Below are 19,068 nucleotides of genomic sequence, written 5' to 3'. Positions count from 1 at the left end.
GCACAGTCCCTGCTGCTTTGTGTAGGTAGGTTTCCCCTGCACCTCAGCTGCCGTTGTGAGGGGTGCCTGTTCCTCGGATGAGGTGGGGGGGGGGGGAAGAGACCGGCTTTTCTTTGGGGTCGTGCTGCTTTCTGCGTCGACCCACGCATAGAAAGTCTTCAGCATGGCAGGAAGGGAGGCATCGTTGCCACCGACCACAAGGCTGACTTGTGGACCGTTATGGTTTTAATCCCCTGCCCTCGAGTGCCATTGCCAATGTCGGGATCTTCTGCGGGCTGTCATTAGCCCTTCAACTGGCCGGCAAAAACCGACTGCTCCTCCTGGATTAATTAGCCTGACGGTCCCATATCACTCTGCAACCTGCTGACCTGAGATTGATTGTTTCCCTACGGTTGTTTAAGCTGATACTCCTCCGATCAACGGGTCGTTGATCGATTGCTCATCCAGCGATTAGTTGACAGGTGGACCTGAAACTCAACCACCATAATGTCCAATAAATGCATCTTAACGTGGCGTTCAAATCCTGCTCTGCCTGTAAGGAGTTTGTATGTTCTCCCCGTGTCCCAGCCCGGAGTGTCGGTTAATTGGGTGTAATTGGTTGGTACAGGCTCATGCTCTATATCGATAAATAAATTTAAACAAAGTCACTGCCCCCAAGCAGGGGAGAAAAGGGAATAAGTGGAAAAGAGGTACGCAGGGGAAGGGGAGAGGGCGAGGGGCAAGGCGTAGGGAGCGACAGGGTGGAAGGTCAGGAGAGGATGAGGAGGGACAGGATTGGGGTGGGTCAAGGAGATGAGGGCATGAATGGAGGGGACAAGGAGGGAGAGGTAGGGGTGAAGAGGGATGGGGTGGAGGGAGAGACTGAGGAGGGGGGTGAGGAGGGACAGGGGGGAGCAGGAAAAGATGAGGGTGGAGGGTGGGGAGAGGAGGGATATGGTGGAGGAAGGGCGTGAGAGAGAGAGGCGGCAAGAAGGGATGGAAAGAACAAATGTACTCACCAGAGTGGGATAAATTATATAGCTTTGAGATGAAACAGATGTGTCAGAAACTCTGACATCAATCACTGATCCTTCCGCTCATCATGAATACTAAGTTACAAGATAGTGAGGGGTGTAGGGGACAGGAGGAGGTACAAGACAGGGATGGGTGTTGGGGACAATTGGGCAGTTACCGTGACAGTGAGATCTGTAGGGGACAGGAGTGGGTTAACGACAGATGGAGGGGGTAGGGGACAGCAGGGGGTTACCAGGAGAGAGAGGGGTGTACGGGTCAGGAGGTGGTTACGGAAACAGGGAGGGTGTCGGAGACAGGAGGAGGTTACCGAGACAGGGAGTGGAGTATGAGAGAGGAAGATGTTACTGTGACAGAGAAGGGTATAGGAGACAGCAGGGGGTTAAAGAGATGGGGAGGATTGTATGGGACAGGAGGAGATTACCGAGACAGGGAGGGGTGTAGAGGACAGGAGGTGGTTACCGAGAGAGGGAATGGTGTAGGGGATAGGAAGGGATTACCGAGATGGGAGTGGTGCAGGGAATAGGAGGCAGTTTCCAAGACAGGGAGTGGAGTTGGAGACAGGAGGAGGTTACCGAGACAAGGACGGGTGTCGTGACAGGATGAGGTTACAAGACAGGGAGGGGTGTAGGGGATGCCCGAAGATACCGAGACAGGGAGAGGTGTAGGGGACAAGGGGTGGTTATCATGACAGTGAGAGGTGTAGGGGTCAGGTTTGGGTTAATGACAGATGGAGGGGTGTAGGGGACAGATGGTGGTTACTGAGAGAGAGAGTGGTGTAGGGAACAGGAGGGCATTACTGTTTGAGGGAGGGGTGTATGGCACAAGTGGCATTTATGAAAACAGGGAAGGTTGTAGGGCACAGGAGGCCGTTTCTGATACATGGAGGGGTGTAGGGGATGGGAGGCAGTTACCGAGACAGGGAGTGTTGTAGGGGTCAGGTGGAGGTTACAGAGAAAGGGAGGTGTGTAGGGGACAGGAGGTGGTTACCGAGACAGGGAGGGGTGTAGGGGATAGGAGGAGGTTACCGAGACAGGGGTGTAGAGGACAGGAGAGGGTTACCATGATACGGAGTGGTGTGAGACTGGAGGAGTTTAGAGAGACAGGGAGGGCTGTAGGGGACAGTAGGCGGTTTACCGAGACAGGGAGGGGTGTAGGGGACGGGGTGGTTACTGAGATAGGGAGGGGTGTAGGGGACAGGAGCTGTTTACCGTGACAGGGAGCGGTGTAGGGGACTGAAGTGGGTTAGCGACAGAAGGAGGGGTGTAGGGGACAGGTGGTGGTTACCGAAAGAGGGAAGGGTGTATGGGACAGGAGGGGGTTACCAAGAGAGGGAGTAGAGTTGGGGATAGGAGGGGTTACCGGGAGAGGGAGGGGTTTATGGGACATGAGGCATTTACGGAAACAGGGAGGAGTGTAGGGGACAGGAGCTTGTTACCGATGCAGGGAGGGCTGTAGGTGACAGGAGGTGGTTACTGAGACAGGGAGGGGTGTTGGGGACAGGTGGCGGTTACCGAGACAGGGAGGGGTGTAGGGGACAGGAGGGGGTTTCTGAGACAGGGAGTGGTGTATGAGACAGGCGGATGTTACTGAGACAGAGAGTGGTGTAGGGTACAGGAGGCAGTTACCGAAATAGGAAGAGGTTACCGAAACAAGAAGAGGTGTAGGGGACAGGTGGGGGTTACGGAGACAAAGAGGGGTGTAGGGATCAGGAGGGGGTTACCGAGACAGAGAGGGGTGTAGAGGAGAGTAGGGGGTTACTGAGACAGGGAGGGGTGTAGGGGACAGGAGAAGGTTACCGAAACAGGGAGGGGTGTAGGGGTCAGGAGGGGTTACTGAGACAGGGGTGTAGGGAACAGGAGGAGGTTACCGAGACATGGAGGGGTGTAGAGGACAGGAGGAGGTTACTGAGACATGGAGGGGTGTAGGGGACAAGGAGCTTTTACCTTGACAGTGAGAGGTGTAAGGGACAGGAGTGGGTTACTGACAGAGGGAGAGGTGTAGGGGACAGGTGGTGGTTACCGAGAAAGTGAGGGGTGTATGGGACAGGAGGGGGTTACCAAGATAGGGAGTGTTGTAGGGGACAGGAGGAGGTTACAAAGACGGAGGTGTGTAGGTGACAGTAGGCGCTTACCGAGACAGTGAGGGGTGTAGGGGACAGGAGGCGGTTACTGAGACAGGGGTGTAGGGAACAGGAGGAGGTTACCGAGACATGGAGGGGTGTAGGGGACAGGAGGGTGTTACTGAGAGAGAGAGGGTTGTTAGGGACAGGAGTGGGTTACCGAGACAGGGAGGGATGTAGGGAACATGAGGGAGTTACCGAGATAGGAATGGGCATAGGGGACAAGAGGAGGTGTAGGGGACAAGAGGAGGTTACCAAGACTGGGAGGGGTGTAGCGGTCAGGAGTGGGTTACAGAAATAGGGAGGTGTGTAGGGGACAGGTGTGGGTTACAGAGATAGGAAGGAATCTAGGGGATGCGAGGAGTTTACCGAGACAGGCAGGGGTGTAGAGGTCAGGAGGGTGTTACAGGGATTTAAGACCATAAGTAGGAGCAGAAATTGTTTTTTAAGCCCTTTGACAGACCCTGGGAGTTCACTTTGTTGAGCATCTTAGCTCTGCCAAAATTGCGTGGATCTCCCATTGACCCCCATTTCAGTTCCCTATCCCATTCCCTTGCTAACAGGTCTCTCTCTGGTCTCGTGCACCGCCAAACTGTGACCTCTTGCAAATTGGAGAAACTACCCCCATGTTCCTTCTCGGCACCCTCCAACAGGATGTCGACATCAGTTTCTGTAAATATCCCCACCTTCTCCTTTTCCCCTCTGTGTTCTCTCTTTCTCAACCCCCCTCCCCTTCCTTTCCCTTCCCTCTGTCTCCTTTCTCTGAGCCAAAATCAATTATCATCTTTCCTCATAGACATTTCACACATGTTTGCTTTTGAAGTGGACTCCTCCCCTCCCATTGCTGCCCCTATCTCTATCCAGTCTTTATTCAGACCCCTTCCTGTATTCTGCTTATACATTGAAAGGGTGTTCAGGCCCGAAATGTTGGTAATGTATCTTTACCTTCTGGGGACACTGACATCGGCTGAGTTCCTCCAGCATTTCTGTTTGTTTTTAACCACCATTTACTTATGAGCTGATCCATTTTTCCTTCTCTGCCCTACTGCCCGGCCTCCCCCACTCCCTTTGATTCCCTGGCTAATCAAGAATTTATCAATCTCTGCCTTAAATACACCCAAATATGGCCTCCACAATCGCTATGGCAATAATTTCCACAGATGTTCCACCCTCTGGCTGAAGAAATTCCTGTTTTAACCCAACACCCTTCAAACCTGATTGTGCCCTTTTGTCCTGGACTCCCCCACCATGGGAAGCAGCCTTTCTACATTTGAAATGTTTCAATGAGCTCCCCTTCTCATTCTCCTAAATTCCATCGAGTACAGGCCAAGAGCTGAAAAAACGTTCCTCTTTTTTGAAAACTTTATTTATAGAATTTAAAGTACATACAAAAAATATTAATTCCTTACTACCCCTCCTAATAACCCCCCTCCCACCCTTCCCCCTACATCCCTCCCAAAACTACCCCTATACAAGAGCCAAAAACATATATCGGGTAATTATCTGTTGCTGTGGACTGTGCCAACCCATAATATCTTAAAAAAACCCATTTACGATATATCAAAACCCATACATTTCAAATGTGGAGTCCACATTTTAACAAAAAAAGAGCAATTGTTCCGTAATTTATATGTTATCTTCACTAAGTATATACACGATCTCAATTCATTCTGCCATCTATGTAGGTTCAATTCAAACATCATTCTTCCATTAACAACAATAGATTTCCTAGCTGCCACTAATGCCAGATGAATAAATGCAAATTGAAATTTATCCAGTCGTAAACCCATTGTTAATTTTGTAGGATAATCCAATAAACAAAGTTATGGATCAAGTGTTAATTTGATCTTGAACAAATCTTCCAAAAACTTCATAATTCTTTCCCAAAAAGGTTTAACTTTTTCACAAATCCATACTGAATATAAGAAAGTACCTGTCTGTGTTCCACATCAAAAGCACAAATCTGACAAACTAAAACCATATCTTTTTAACTTCTCAGGAGTTGAATACAGCTGATGCCAAAAATTATAATTGACTAAGTTATATCTCACGTTAATTAATTTAATTACACTGTCTGTCATTCATTCCCCCTGAGATAGTAAAGTAGAATAAATCCTTCTCCCACTTATTCTTCATTTCATATGTCTAATTTAATCATCGTCTCTTGCAACAGGGCATATATTTCTGAAATAAACCTTTTATTCCCACTATCAACAATTAAAATTTTGAATTTGGTTTGCCCAGGTAATATCAAGTCCCGTCCAAACTTTTCCGTTAATAAAACATGTACCTGATAATAGGCAAATAAAGAACTTGGCAATTTCCCAATTTTTTCTTTAAGTCTAGTAAAGGAAAGAAATGTACCTGCCACAAAACAATCCTCCACCAATTTAATACCCTTCAATTCCCAAATTTTAAGATAAAAGTTATTCACAGAAAAAGGAATGATTTTATTCAGGTATAATGGAGTCTTAGCTGAAATTTTACCTTTAGTTCCTATAATTTGATCTCTTTTATACCAAATCTACATCAAATGTCTCAATATTGGTAACTTATACTTTTGTAAAAGACAAGGGTTCCATTTATATATAAAATGATGTATATTAAATTTAGAAAACTGCTGTCAGCTTTAGCCCATATTGGAGATTGGCCAATATCAAACATCCTGATAATTTTAATTGTGCAGCTTCACAATAATTCTGAAAGTTTGGTAGATGAAGTCCTCCTAATGCCTATTTCCATGTCAATTTTTGTAATAAGACTCTAGATAATTTACTTTTCCATAAAAATAATCGCACTGCCACATTTAATTCTTTAATAAAGTTATTTGGAACTATTAACAAGGAATAGATTGAAAAAAATATTGAACACATGGAAATATATTCATTTTAATACAATTCACTCTTCCTATTAAAGTTAAGGGCAAGTCCTTCCATCTATTCAAATCAAACTTAATTTTATTTAGTAAAGGCATGTAATTTAATTTATATAAATTTTGATAATCAACATCAACCGTTACACCTAAATATTTAATTTTATTAGACCTCCTAAATTTTGTAATCTGTTTACAATTTAAATAATCCTCATCTGAAATTGGTAATATTTCACTTTTATCCCAATTAACTTTATAACCAGACATTTCTCCATATTGTTTCAAACAGTTCTGAAGTTGCCCCAAAGAATTTATAGGATGTGTTAGATATATTAATACATAATCTGCAAAGAAGTTAATTTTATATTCTTCCTCACCCTTAATATTAACATCCTATCTAATAACTTGAGCCAATGGTTCTATAACCAATGCAAATAAGGCCGGGACAGAGGCCGGTGACAATGGGGAGCCCTGTCTAGTTGATCTAGATAAATTAAATGAAGATTATATCTGTCCATTTGTCACCACCTTAGCTGACAGATTTTTATATAAAACCTTCACCCAACCAGTAAAGAGTGGTCCAAATTTAAATCTTTCCAACACTAGGGAGCTTAAAAGGAGGACAGCTAAGGGTATAATCTCTGGACTGTTTCCTGTGCCACGTGACAGTGAGGGCAGGAATAGAATCAGGTGGAGGTTAAACACGTGGCTAAAGGGGTGGAGTAAGAGACAGGGTTTCAAGTACTTGGACCACTGGGACCTTTTTTGGGGGAAATGGGATCTATACCGTAATGATGGGTTACATCTAGATCCCAGAGGGACCAGTCTCCTGGCAGGGGCATTTGCTAGGGCTTTTGGGGGTGGGGGGGGGGGGTTTAAACTAGTATGGTTGGAGACAGGGTTTCAAGTTAGGCAGGACAGCAGGGAGAGGGTTTGTAGGCTAAGGAAAGAGGCATGTTTAAATAATTTGAGCGAGGAACAGGAAAGTATAAAGAGATGTTATAGTGACAATTGTGAGAATGGTAGATATGCAGAAGGTAGGATGTAGGAGATCCCTGAGATGTATTTAATTTTAATGCGAGAAGCATAGTAAGGAAGTTGAATGAGCTAAAGGTGTGAATTGACACATGACATTATGATATTGTGGCCATTATCGAGATGTGGCTGAAGGAGGGTTATGACTGGTAGTTAAATATTCCAGGATTTCACTGCTTTAGATGTGACAGAATTGGTGGATTCAGAGGGTGAGGTGTGGCATTATTTGTCAGGGAGGATATTACAGCGGAGTTGAGGCAAGATAGACTGGAAAGCTCATCGAGGGAGGCAGTGTGGGTAGAACTGAAAAATAAGAAGAATGAGGTTACTATTATAGGGGTATATTATAGACCTCCAAATGGGGAAAGGGAACTCGAAGAGCAAATATGTGCAAGGAAATAGGTGAGATATGCAGTAGAAATAGGGTGGTGTTGGTTGGGGATTTCAATTTTCCAAACATTGATTGGGAAACACAGTCAGTAAAAGGGCAGGATGGCTTAGTATTTATGTATTGTGTTCAGGATTGCTTTTTGCAGCAATATGTTGAGACGCCCACTAGAGGGGGAATGGTGTTAGATCTGTTGTTTGGGAATGAAATAGGGCAGGTGACAGAGGTGAGTGTTGAAGAGAACTTTGGATCCAGTGATCATGGGTCCATTAGCTTTAGCTTAATGATGGAAAGGGATAGGTCAGGACCAAGGTTGAAGGTCTTCGAGTGGGGGAAGACCAGATTTAGAGAAATGAGAAGGGATTTGCAGAGAGTTGTGTGGGCTGATCTTTTTGCGGAAAGGTAGAGGAAATTTAGAGGGTATTTAAAGGTGAGATTTTGAGAGTACAGGATCTTTATGTTCCAGTCAGGCCAAAAGGGAAGACCAAAGTTCAAGGGAGCCTTGGTTTTCTGGTAAAATTAGGAACTTGGTTTGGGATAAAAGGGAGGCCTATGCTAAATATAAGAAACAAAAGATTAATGAGATGTATGATCATTACTTAGATTGCAGGAAGAACCTTAAGAGGGAAATTAGAAAGGCAAAAAGAAGGTATGAGGAGAAAGGTGAAAGTGAATCCTAAGGGTTTTTATAGTAAAAGGAGGGTTAAGGATAAAGTAGGTCCACTGGATGATGGGACCAGTGAACTATGTAAGGACCGTATGAGATGGGAGAAATATTGAACAATTTTTTCTTGTCTGTATTCACAAGGGAAAGGGACATTGGGCTATATGAGATAAGAGAGGCAAATGGCTTAGTTATGGAGAGGGTAGGGATTAGTAAAGCGAGGGTTTTGGAGCTTCTAGGGTCAATAAAGGTGGATGTCTCCTGGTTCTGATGGGATTTTTCCCAGGACTTTAAGGGAGATCAGGGAGCAAATTGCGGGGGCTCTGACAGTGATTTTTCAATGATCACTGGAGGAGGAGGGTTGTAAATGTAGTTCCATTGTTTTAAAAAGGCATTAGGTGTAGGCCAAGTAATTATTGGCCAGTCAGTTTGACTTCGGTGGTGGGGAAGGTTATGGAGGGTATTCTTCGAGATAGTATATAACCAACCAACCAATTTTCCGCTGCAACCGTGTCTGCCTGTCCTGCATCGGACTTGTCAGCCACAAACGAGCCTGCAGCTGACATGGACATTTACCCCTCCATAAATCTTCATCCGCGAAGCCAAGCCAAAGAAGAAGATATACGCATATCTCCATAGGCAGGGATTGATCAGGGGCACCCAGCATATGTTTGTAAAGGTAAAGTCATGTTTGATGAACCTTCTTGAGTTTTTTGAGGAGTGACACAAAAAGTGGATGAAAGTAGAGCGGTGGATGTGATCTATTTGGATTTTAGTAAGGCTTTTGATAAGGTTCCGCATGTAAGGTTAGTAAGGACAGTTCAGTCACTAGGGATTAATAGAGAGGTAGTGAGATGGGTTCAGAGGTGGGTGGAAGATAGGCAGCAGAGAGTTATGGTGGAAACTGTCAGGATGGAAGCCTGTGATGAGTGGTGTACCTCAGGGATCTGTGCTGGCTCCCTTGTTTATCATTTATATTAATGATTTAGAGGAGGATGTGGTTAAATGGGTAAGCAAATATGCAGATGATACAGAAATAGGGGGAGTGGTGGATAGTGGGGAAGGTTTTCTTAGATTACAGAAGGATTTGGTTTGTTTGGAAGAGTGTGCTGAAAGATGGCAGATGGAATTTAATGTGGTAAGTGCTGCATTTCGGAAAAAAATAACTAGAATAGGACATATGCAGTTAAGGGGAGGGCATTGAGGGACCTCGGGGCTATGGTACAGAGTTCATTGAAGGTGGATTCCCATGAAGATAAGTTTATACTATGGGATGCAATGAAAGCGTTCATTAGAGGGCAAATAATAAGTTATGTAACCAAGATGAAGAAGGACTATAATCAGGAAACAGAGCAGTTGGAAAGGGAAATAGTAAATATAGAAAAAGAATTAGCAATGAAGGAAGATACAACTAAAAGAAGAGAATTGGCAGATAAAAAAATAAAATATGAAACACGACAAACATATAAGGTAGAGAAGAACATAATGAAGACAAAACAGAAATATTATGAACTAGGGGAAAAAACGCACAAAATTCTAGCATGGCAGCTTAAGACAGAACAAGCTAAGAAAATGGTATTGGCATCAAGGAAAAAAGACAAAACAAATCACATATAATCCAAAGGAGATTAAGGAAAACTTTAGAGAATTCTATGAACAATTATACCAAACTGAAAACGAAGGGAAAGAAGGGAAAATAGATGAATTTCTAACTAAAATTGAACTACCAAAACTACAAATAGAGGAACAAAATAAATTAACAGAACCATTTGGAATGGTAGAAATACAAGAGATAATAAAAAAAAATTACCAAATACTAAAACACCAGGAGAGGATGGATTTCCAATAGAATTCTATAAAACATTTAAAGATTTATTAATTCCTCCCCTCCTGGAAGTAATCAACCAGATTGATAAAACACAAAGCTTACCAGATTCATGTAAAACAGCAATAATTACAGTAATACTAAAGCAAGGGAAATATCCACTCGCACCAGCGTCATATAGACCAATATCTTTACTTAACACAGATTATAAGATAATAGCTAAACTATTAGCAAACAGATTAGCAGAGTATGTACCGAAAATGGTAAATCTAGACCAAACTGGATTTATTAAAAAAAGATGCACAACAGACAATATTTGTAAATTTATTAACTTAATTCATGTAGTAGAAGGGAGTAAAGCGCCAACAGTAGCAGTTGCTTTAGACGCAGAGAAGGCCTTTGACAGAGTAGAATGGAATTATTTATTCAAAGTATTGCAAAAATTCAGTTTAGCAGAGAAGTATATTAATTGGATTAAAGCATTATATAAGGGACCATTGGCGAAAGTGACAGTAAATGGATATATATCAAAGCAATTTAACTTAAGCAGGTCAACACGGCAGGGATGCCCACTATCACCTTTATTGTTCGCGTTAGCTATAGAACCACTAGCAGAATTGATAAGAACAGAAAATAATATAAAAGGGATAAAAATAAAAGACAAGGAATATAAAATCAGTTTATTTGCGGATGATGTTATAGTATTCTTAACAAAACCAGAACTATCAATAAAAGAATTACATAAGAAATTGAAGGAATATGGAGAAGTGTCGGGTTACAAGATTAACGTAAATAAAAGTGAAGCAAAGCCTATGAATAATGCGGATTTCTCAAAATTTAAGAAGGAATCACCATTCAGATGGCAAATGCAAGCAATAAGATACCTAGGTATACAAATAAATAAAAATCTCGGCCAACTATATAAACTCAATTATTATCCACTAATGAAAAAATTACAGGACGATTTAGAGCATTGGAAATATTTACCACTAACACTAATAGGAAGGATAAACTGTATTAAAATGAACATTTTTCCAAGGATATTATACCTATTTCAGGCATTGCCAATACACTTGACAGAGAAATTCTTCAAGGAGTTAAAGAAAATAATAAGGAAATTTTTATGGAAAGGGGGGAAACCGAGGATAGCACTAGATAAATTAACAGAATGGTATAAACAAGGAGGCTTACAACTGCCAAACTTTAAAAATTTTTATAGAGCCGCACAATTAAGTTACCTATCAGATTTTTATCAAACAAGGGAAAAGCCAGATTGGACTAGATTAGAATTAGATAAAATAGGGGGAAAGATACCTGAACACATATTATATAAATGGGATGAAAAATTGGTACAACATAGAAGTTCTCCAGTATTACATCATCTACTCAATATTTGGAAGAAGGTTCATGTGGAAAGAAATAAAACAAATTATCAATTACCAAAACTAATATTGATGCAAAATAAGTTACTCCCTTTTACAATAGATAACCTTTCCTTTAGAGAATGGGAGAAAAAAGGGATCAAAAGAATAGAAAATTGTTTTTCAGGAAATAGATTATTATCCTTTGAACAAATGAAAGATAAATACAATATAACTCAAGATACAGTGCTGGCATATTACCAATTGAGATCCTACTTGAAGGACAAATTAGGAAGCAGTCTGAAGTTACCAGAGGGAAGTAACTTTGAATATGTGATTACAGATACAATGATAATCAAAAGATTTATAACAAATATGTATATTAAACTGCAAGAAAAGGAGAATGAGGAAACAAATGGTAAAACTAAACAAAAATGGGAACAAGATTTAAATATAAAGATAAAAAAGGAAACATGGGAGAAGTTATGTTCTGGAACGATGAGAAATACAATAAATACGAGGTTACATATGATACAATATAACTGGATACACAGGCTATACATTACACCTCAAAAGTTAAATAAATGGGACCCAACAGTATCTGACAGATGTTTTCGATGTAAAAAAGAAATGGGAACAACAATTCATGCAATCTGGACATGTGAGAAAGTAGAAAAATTTTGGGAAGATCTAAACCAAATATTAAATAAAATTACAGAAAACAATATACAAAAGAATCCAGAGATCTTCTTCCTAAGTAACATAAAAAACAAAGAATTTGGAATTGATTTGGAGGATGCACAAAAAAGATTTGTTAAGATAGCTCTAGCCGTAGCAAAAAAAGTATTATGTCAACCTGGAAATCGGAAGATAATTTGAAAATACAACAATGATATATAGAAATGAATAAATGTATTCCATTAGAAAAAATAACATATAGTTTAAGAAATAATATTGAAATATTTGAACAAATATGGGAGCCTTACATGAAACACAATAGCGAAAACCTACCAGGGACATTCACTACCTAAATTAACGAAAGGAGAAGGAAATGAAAAGAATTGACTCAGTGGAATTTCTTGTTTATTTTTATTGAATGACAACATTGTTTGACTGGTTTAATGTATCCTAGATTTTGTACTTTAAATTGATGGGAGGGGGGAGGTAGGGAGGGTGGGATGGGAGGAGGGGGGGGGGAGAAAATGGCATTGTATATATTTCATATATACATATATTTCATATAATTCATATATTTTAATGCCAGGAGTATTGTAAAAAAGGTGGATGAGCTGAAGGTGTGGATTGATACTTGGAAGTATGATGTGGTAGTGATTAGTGAGACATGGTTGCAGGAGGGATGTGATTGGCAACTGAATATCCCTGGGTTTCGTTGTTTTAGGTGTGATAGAGTCGGAGGGGCAAGAGGAGGTGGGGTTGCATTGCTTGTCAGGGAAAATATTACAGCGGTGCCTAGGAAGGATAGATTAGAGGGCACATCCACGGAGGCTATTTGGGTGGAACTGAGGAGTAGGAAAGGAGAGATAACACTTGTAGGGGTGTATTATAGACCACCCGGAGTGGACTGAGACCTAGAGGAGCAAATCTGAAGGGAGATAGTAGATATTTGTGATAAGCACAGGGTTGTAATTATGGGAGATTTTAATTTTCCACATATAGATTGGGAAACACATTCTGTGAAAGGACTGGATGGGTTAGAGTTTGTGAAATGTGTGCAAGATAGTTTTTTACAACAATATGTAGAGGTGCCGACTAGAGAAGGAGCAGTGTTAGATCTACTGTTGGCAAATGGGATGGGTCAAGTGATGGAGGTTAGTGTTGGCGAGCACTTCGGGTCCAGTGATCATAATGCCATCAGCTTCAATGTCATTATGGAAAGAGAGAAATCAGGGCCAAGGATTGAGGTTTTTGATTGGGGAAAAGCTAGATTTGAGGAGATGCGAAAGGACTTGCAGGGTGTGCATTGGAACAATTTGTTTTATGGGCAGGATGTAGTAGAGAGATGGAAGTCTTTTAAAGATCAGATTTTGAGAGTGCAAAAGCTTTATGTTCCTGTTAGGTTAAAAGGAGGGGCAAAAGGTTTGAGAGAGCCGTGGTTTTCAAGGAATATTGGAAACTTGGTTCGAAGAAAAAGGGAGGCGTACATTAGATATAAGAAGCATGGAGTTAAGGAGATGTTTGAAAGATACATTGAATGTAAGAGGAATCTTAAGAGAGAAATTAGGAAAGCTAAAAGAAGGTACGAGAAAACTATGGCAAGCAGGGTGAAAACTAATCCAAAAGAGTTCTACAAATATGTTAATGGTAAGAGGAAAGCTAGAGACAAAATTGGACCCTTAGAAAATCAGAGCGGAAAACTGTGTGTGGAGCCTAGAGAAATGTGGGAGATATTGAACAGTTTCTTTTCTTCGGTATTCACTAAGGAGAAGGATATTGGGAGATGTGAGATAAAAAAAAGCAAATTGGGTAAATATGGGGAATATAGAGATTACAAAAGGTGTAGTTTTAAGGCTTTTGAAGAATATAAAGGTGGATAAGTCTCCGGGACCAGACGGGATCTTCCCCAGGACATTGAGAGAAGTGAAGGAGGAAATAGCAGAGGCTCTGGCGGTAATTTTCCAAATGTCATTAGATATGGGGATAGTGCCGGAGGATTGGCGCATTGCGCATGTGGTTCCGTTATTTAAAAAGGGTTCAAGGAGGAAGCCTGGCAACTATCGGCCTGTAAGTTTGACGTCTGTGGTAGGTAAATTAATGGAGAAAATTCTTAGAGATAGTACTTATAAACATCTGGATAGACAGGGTCTGATCAGGAGCACTCAACATGGATTTGTGGGAGGAAGGTCATGTTTGACCAATCTGATTGAATTTTTTGAAGAGGTGACTAGGAATGTGGATGAGGGTAGCGCAGTGGATGTTGTCTATATGGACTTCAGTAAGGCCTTCGATAAGGTACCACATGGAAGGTTAGTTAGGAAGGTGCAGTCTTTAGGTATAAATTTTAAGATAGTCAAATGGATTGAACATTGGCTGAAAGGGAGAGGCCAGAGAGTGGTAGTGGATAATTGTCTGTCAGGTTGGAGGCCGGTGACCAGTGGTGTGCCTCAAGGATCTGTATTGGGCCTATTGTTGTTCGTTATATACATTAATGATCTAGATGATGGGGTGGTGAATTGGATTAGTAAATATGCAGACGATACTAAGATAGGTGGAATAGTGGATAATGAAGAAGGTTTTCAAGGATTGCAGAGGGATTTGGGCTGCTTAGAAAAGTGGGCTGAAAAATGGCAGATGGAATTTAATGCTGATAAGTGTGAGGTGCTTCATTTTGGTAAGAAGAATCAGAATAAGACATACGTGGTAAATGGGAGAGCATTGAGGAATACAGAAGAGCAGAAAGATTTAGGAGTGACGGTACATCGTACCCTGAAGGTAGAAACTCACGTGAATAGGGTGGTGAAGAAGGCTTTTAGTATGCTAGCCTTTATCAATCATTGCATGGAATATAGGAGTTGGGAAGTGATGTTGAGATTGTATAAGACGTTGGTGCGGCCTAATTTGGAGTTCTGTGTGCATTTCTGGTCGCCTAATTATAGGAAGGATATAAACAGAGTGGAGAGAGTGCAGAGAAGGTTTACCAGAATGTTACCTGGGTTTAAGCATCTAGAGTATAGGGAGAGATTGGACAGATTAGGTCTTTATTCTTTGGAGCGTAGAAGGTTGAGAGGGGATTTGATAGAAGTATTTAAGATTATGAAAGGGATAGACAGAGTGGATGTCGATAGACTATTTCCGTTAAGAGGAGGAAAGATTAAAACAAGAGGACATGAGTTAAGAATTAAGGGGCAGAGGTTTAGAGGTAACATGAGGGGGAACTTCTTTACTCAGAGAGTGATAGCCGTGTGGAATGATCTTCCGGGAGAAATAGTGGCGGCGGAGTCAATTGTATTATTTAAGAAAAGGTTGGACAGGTATATGGATGAGAAGAAGATGGAGGGTTATGGGCATTGTGCAGGGAGGTGGGACTAGAAAGGGGTGTTTGGTTCGGTGTGGACTAGAAGGGCCTAATGGCCTGTTTCCGTGCTGTAATTGTTATGTTATTTGAAAAGGAAAAAGTATGTATCATGGTTAATGTGGTTTATGGTTTATGGTGTGAAAAATAAAAAATTTAAAAAAAAAAAAAAGGTGGATTCCCATGTTGACAGGGTGGTTAAGAAGGTATATGGTATAATGGCCTTTATAAATCATCATATAGAGTATAGGAGCTGGGAAGTGATGCTGTGGCTGTTTAAGGCATTGGTGAGGCCAGGTTTGGAGTACTGTGCTCAGTTCTGGTCTCCAAATTATAGAAAGAATATAGATAAGGTGGAGAGGGTGCAGAGAAGGTTTACAAGGATGTTGTCTGGCTTCCAGCGTCTGGATTACAGGGAGAGATTAAGGAGACTGGGACTTTATTCATTGGAACATAGACAGTTGAGAGGGGACTTGATAGAGGTATTTAAAATTATGAAAGGAATAGATAGACTAGACATAAACAGACTTTTCCCCTGAGGGCAGGGGAGGTTGGAACAAGAGTGTTAAGGGTAAGGGGGAAAAACTTTAGGAGAAATATTAGGAGGATGCTTTTTCACTCAGCGAGTCGTGGCAGAATGGAATGATCTTCCAAAAGAGATAGTTGCGGCAGGGTCCTCTCTTTCATTTTAGAAAAGGTTGGATGTGTACATGGAGGTGAAGGGGTTGGAGGGTTATGGGCAGAGAGTGGGAGTGTTGAGCTAGTGGAGTTGTTCAAGTGAACTGGTGTGGACTCGAAGGGCCGACGTGGCCTGTTTCCATTCTGTAAACGGTTATATGGTTAAATACAAACTATGCCAAGTGGGAAATTGCCAGAAGATAGATTTACATTACAGTTTTATAAAGAATTTTATGATTTACTGCTTCTGGTATTTATGGATGTGTTGAAGCAAGCTACTGAAACGGGTTTGTTTCCAGAGTCTTTTTCTTGGGCATTAATCACTGTTATTCCAAAAAAAGACAGAGACCCTTTGAAAGTGGCTTCTTATAGACCGATTTCTTTATTAAATGTAGATTACAAAATTGTAGCTAACAGACTTGCTAAATGTTTACCACAATTAATACATGTTGACCAAGTGGATTTTATTAAGAATAGATATTCAGCTGATGATATTGTTAAATTAATTACAATAATTAATGCATCAAGAAAGCAACTCAACCAACCAATGATAGTAGCATTAGATGCTGAAAAGGATTTTGATTGAGTGGAGTGGAATTTTTTATTTAACCATATAACTGTTTACAGCACGGAAACAGGCCACGTCGGCCCTTCGAGTCCACACCAGTTCACTTGAACAACTCCACTAGCTCAACACTCCCACTCTCTGCCCATAACCCTCCAACCCCCTCACCTCCATGTACACATCCAACCTTTTCTAAAATGACAGAGAGGACCCTGCCGCATCTCTTTTGGAAGATCATTCCATTCTGCCACGACTCGCTGAGTGAAAAAGCATCCTCCTAATATTTCTCTTAAAGTTTTGCCCCCTTACCCTTAATACTCTTGTTCCAACCTCCCTGCCCTCAGGGGAAAGAGACTGTTTATGTCTAGTCTATCTATTCCTTTCATAATTTTAAATACCTCTATCAAGTCCCCTCTCAACTGTCTATGTTCCAATGAATAAAGTCCCAATCTCTCCCTGTAATCCAAATGCTGTAAGCCATGTAACATCCTTGTAAACCTTCTCTGCACCCTCTCCACCTTATCTATATTCTTTCTATAATTTGGAGACCAGAACTGAGCACAGTACTCCAAACCTGGCCTCACCAATGCCTTAAACAGCCACAGCATCACTTCCCAGCTCCTATACTCTATACGATGATTTATAAAGGCCATTATACCATATACCTTCTTAACCACCCTGTCAACATGGGAATCCACCTTCAATGAACTCTGTACCATAGCCCCCAGGTAACACTTCTTTACTCTCTAAATCAGTAAAAAAAGTCTAATTCATTTACATTCCTTATCATTCAAAGATGGTAAATCTAAATTAGCCAGAAAGGACTCGATCTGATCATTGTCCTGAGGCACCCCAGAAGTATATAATTCTTGATTAAATGAACGAAATTCATCATTAATCTCCTGGGGCTTGTAGATAACTGTCAAATTCTTCCTTACTGCATTTATTGTCCTAGAAGTTTGTTCAGTCTTTAACTGCCAAGCTAATACTTTATGGGCTCTTTCCCCTAACTCATAATAGCGTTGTTTAGACCTTTATATCAGTTTCTCATATATGTTTGCAAAGTATTGTAGCGTAATTTCAATTTAGATAAATGAGCCTTCTTCTATCGAATTCCCTTGTAACTTCTTCTCTAAAACATCTATCTCCTTTTACAAATGTTGACTCTCTGCCAAATATTGCTTCTTAACTTTAGATGAGTAACTAATAACCTGACCCCTTAAATAATGCTTTTAAAACATCGCATTAAGTAAACTTACTTTGAATCCACATTTGTTTGTGATATGATCCCTAACATAATTAATAAACTCGGGTTTTTTTTAATAACATCTCATTAAATCTTCAACGATATGCAGTTTCAACCACCTCTAGAAACGTTCCTCATATAACCCAGAATCATCCTTGCGAACCTCCTCTGAACCCTCTCCAACATCAGCACATCCTTTGTTAAATGAAGAGCCCAAAACTGCTCACAGTACTCAAAGTGAGGTCTCATCAGTGCTTTATAAAGCCTCAATGTCATATCCCTGCTATTCCTCTTGAAATGAACGCCAGTATTGCATTTGCCCCTCTTCACCACCGACTCAACCTGCAGGTTTACCTTCAGCCTATCCTGTGTGAGGACTCCCAGGTCCCTTTGCATCTGGGTATTTTCAATTTTCTCCCCATTATGAAAATAGTCTGCCCATTTATTTCTTCTACCGAACTGCATGGGTCGTACACTTTCCAACATTATATTTCATTTGCCACTTCTCTGTTCATTCTCCTAACCTGCCCAAGTCCTTCTGCCGCTCCACAACCTGCTCCTCCACCTACCTTTGTATCGACTGCCAACTTGGCCACAAAGCCACTCATTCCATAATCCAAATCATTACTATACAAGGTAAAACAATGAACGCCACTAACACTGGCAGCCAAACAGAGTATGATCCTTGTATTCCAAATCTCTGCCCAATGATCTACCCACACTCATATGTTTCCTGTTAGACCATGGGCTCTTGTTAAGTGACCTCAAAGGCCTTCTGAAAATTCAAATACATGACATCCACTGCATCTCCCTTATCAAGCCGGCTTGTCACTTCCTCAATAAATTCCAACAGGTTTGTCAGCCAGGATTTTCCCTGAAGGTAACCATACTGGCTCTGACCTATCCCGTCACATGCCTCCAAGAACTCTGTAACCTCATCCTTGACAATCGACTCCAAACATCTACCCACTGCGCTCACTGCCCTATAATCTCTCTCCTGCTACCTCCTTGAAGACTGGGGTGACATTTGCAATTTTTTTTCGATCATTACCAATGCCTCCACAATCTCTACCATTACTTCTTTCGAGGCAGCAATCCATCTGGGAGATTTATCCACCCCTAGACCATTCAGCTTTCTGACCACCTTCTCTCTTGAAATAGTTACTGCACTCACTTCCCTGACACCCTTGGACATCCCCCACACGGCTAATGTCCTCAGTGAAGACTGATGCAAAATCCTCCTTTAGTTCCTCTGCCCTCTCCTTGTCTCC

This window comes from Narcine bancroftii, chromosome 5 (assembly GCF_036971445.1).
Source record: "Narcine bancroftii isolate sNarBan1 chromosome 5, sNarBan1.hap1, whole genome shotgun sequence".
Taxonomy (NCBI): Eukaryota; Metazoa; Chordata; class Chondrichthyes; order Torpediniformes; family Narcinidae; genus Narcine; species Narcine bancroftii.
This window is presented reverse-complemented; position numbering follows the sequence as displayed.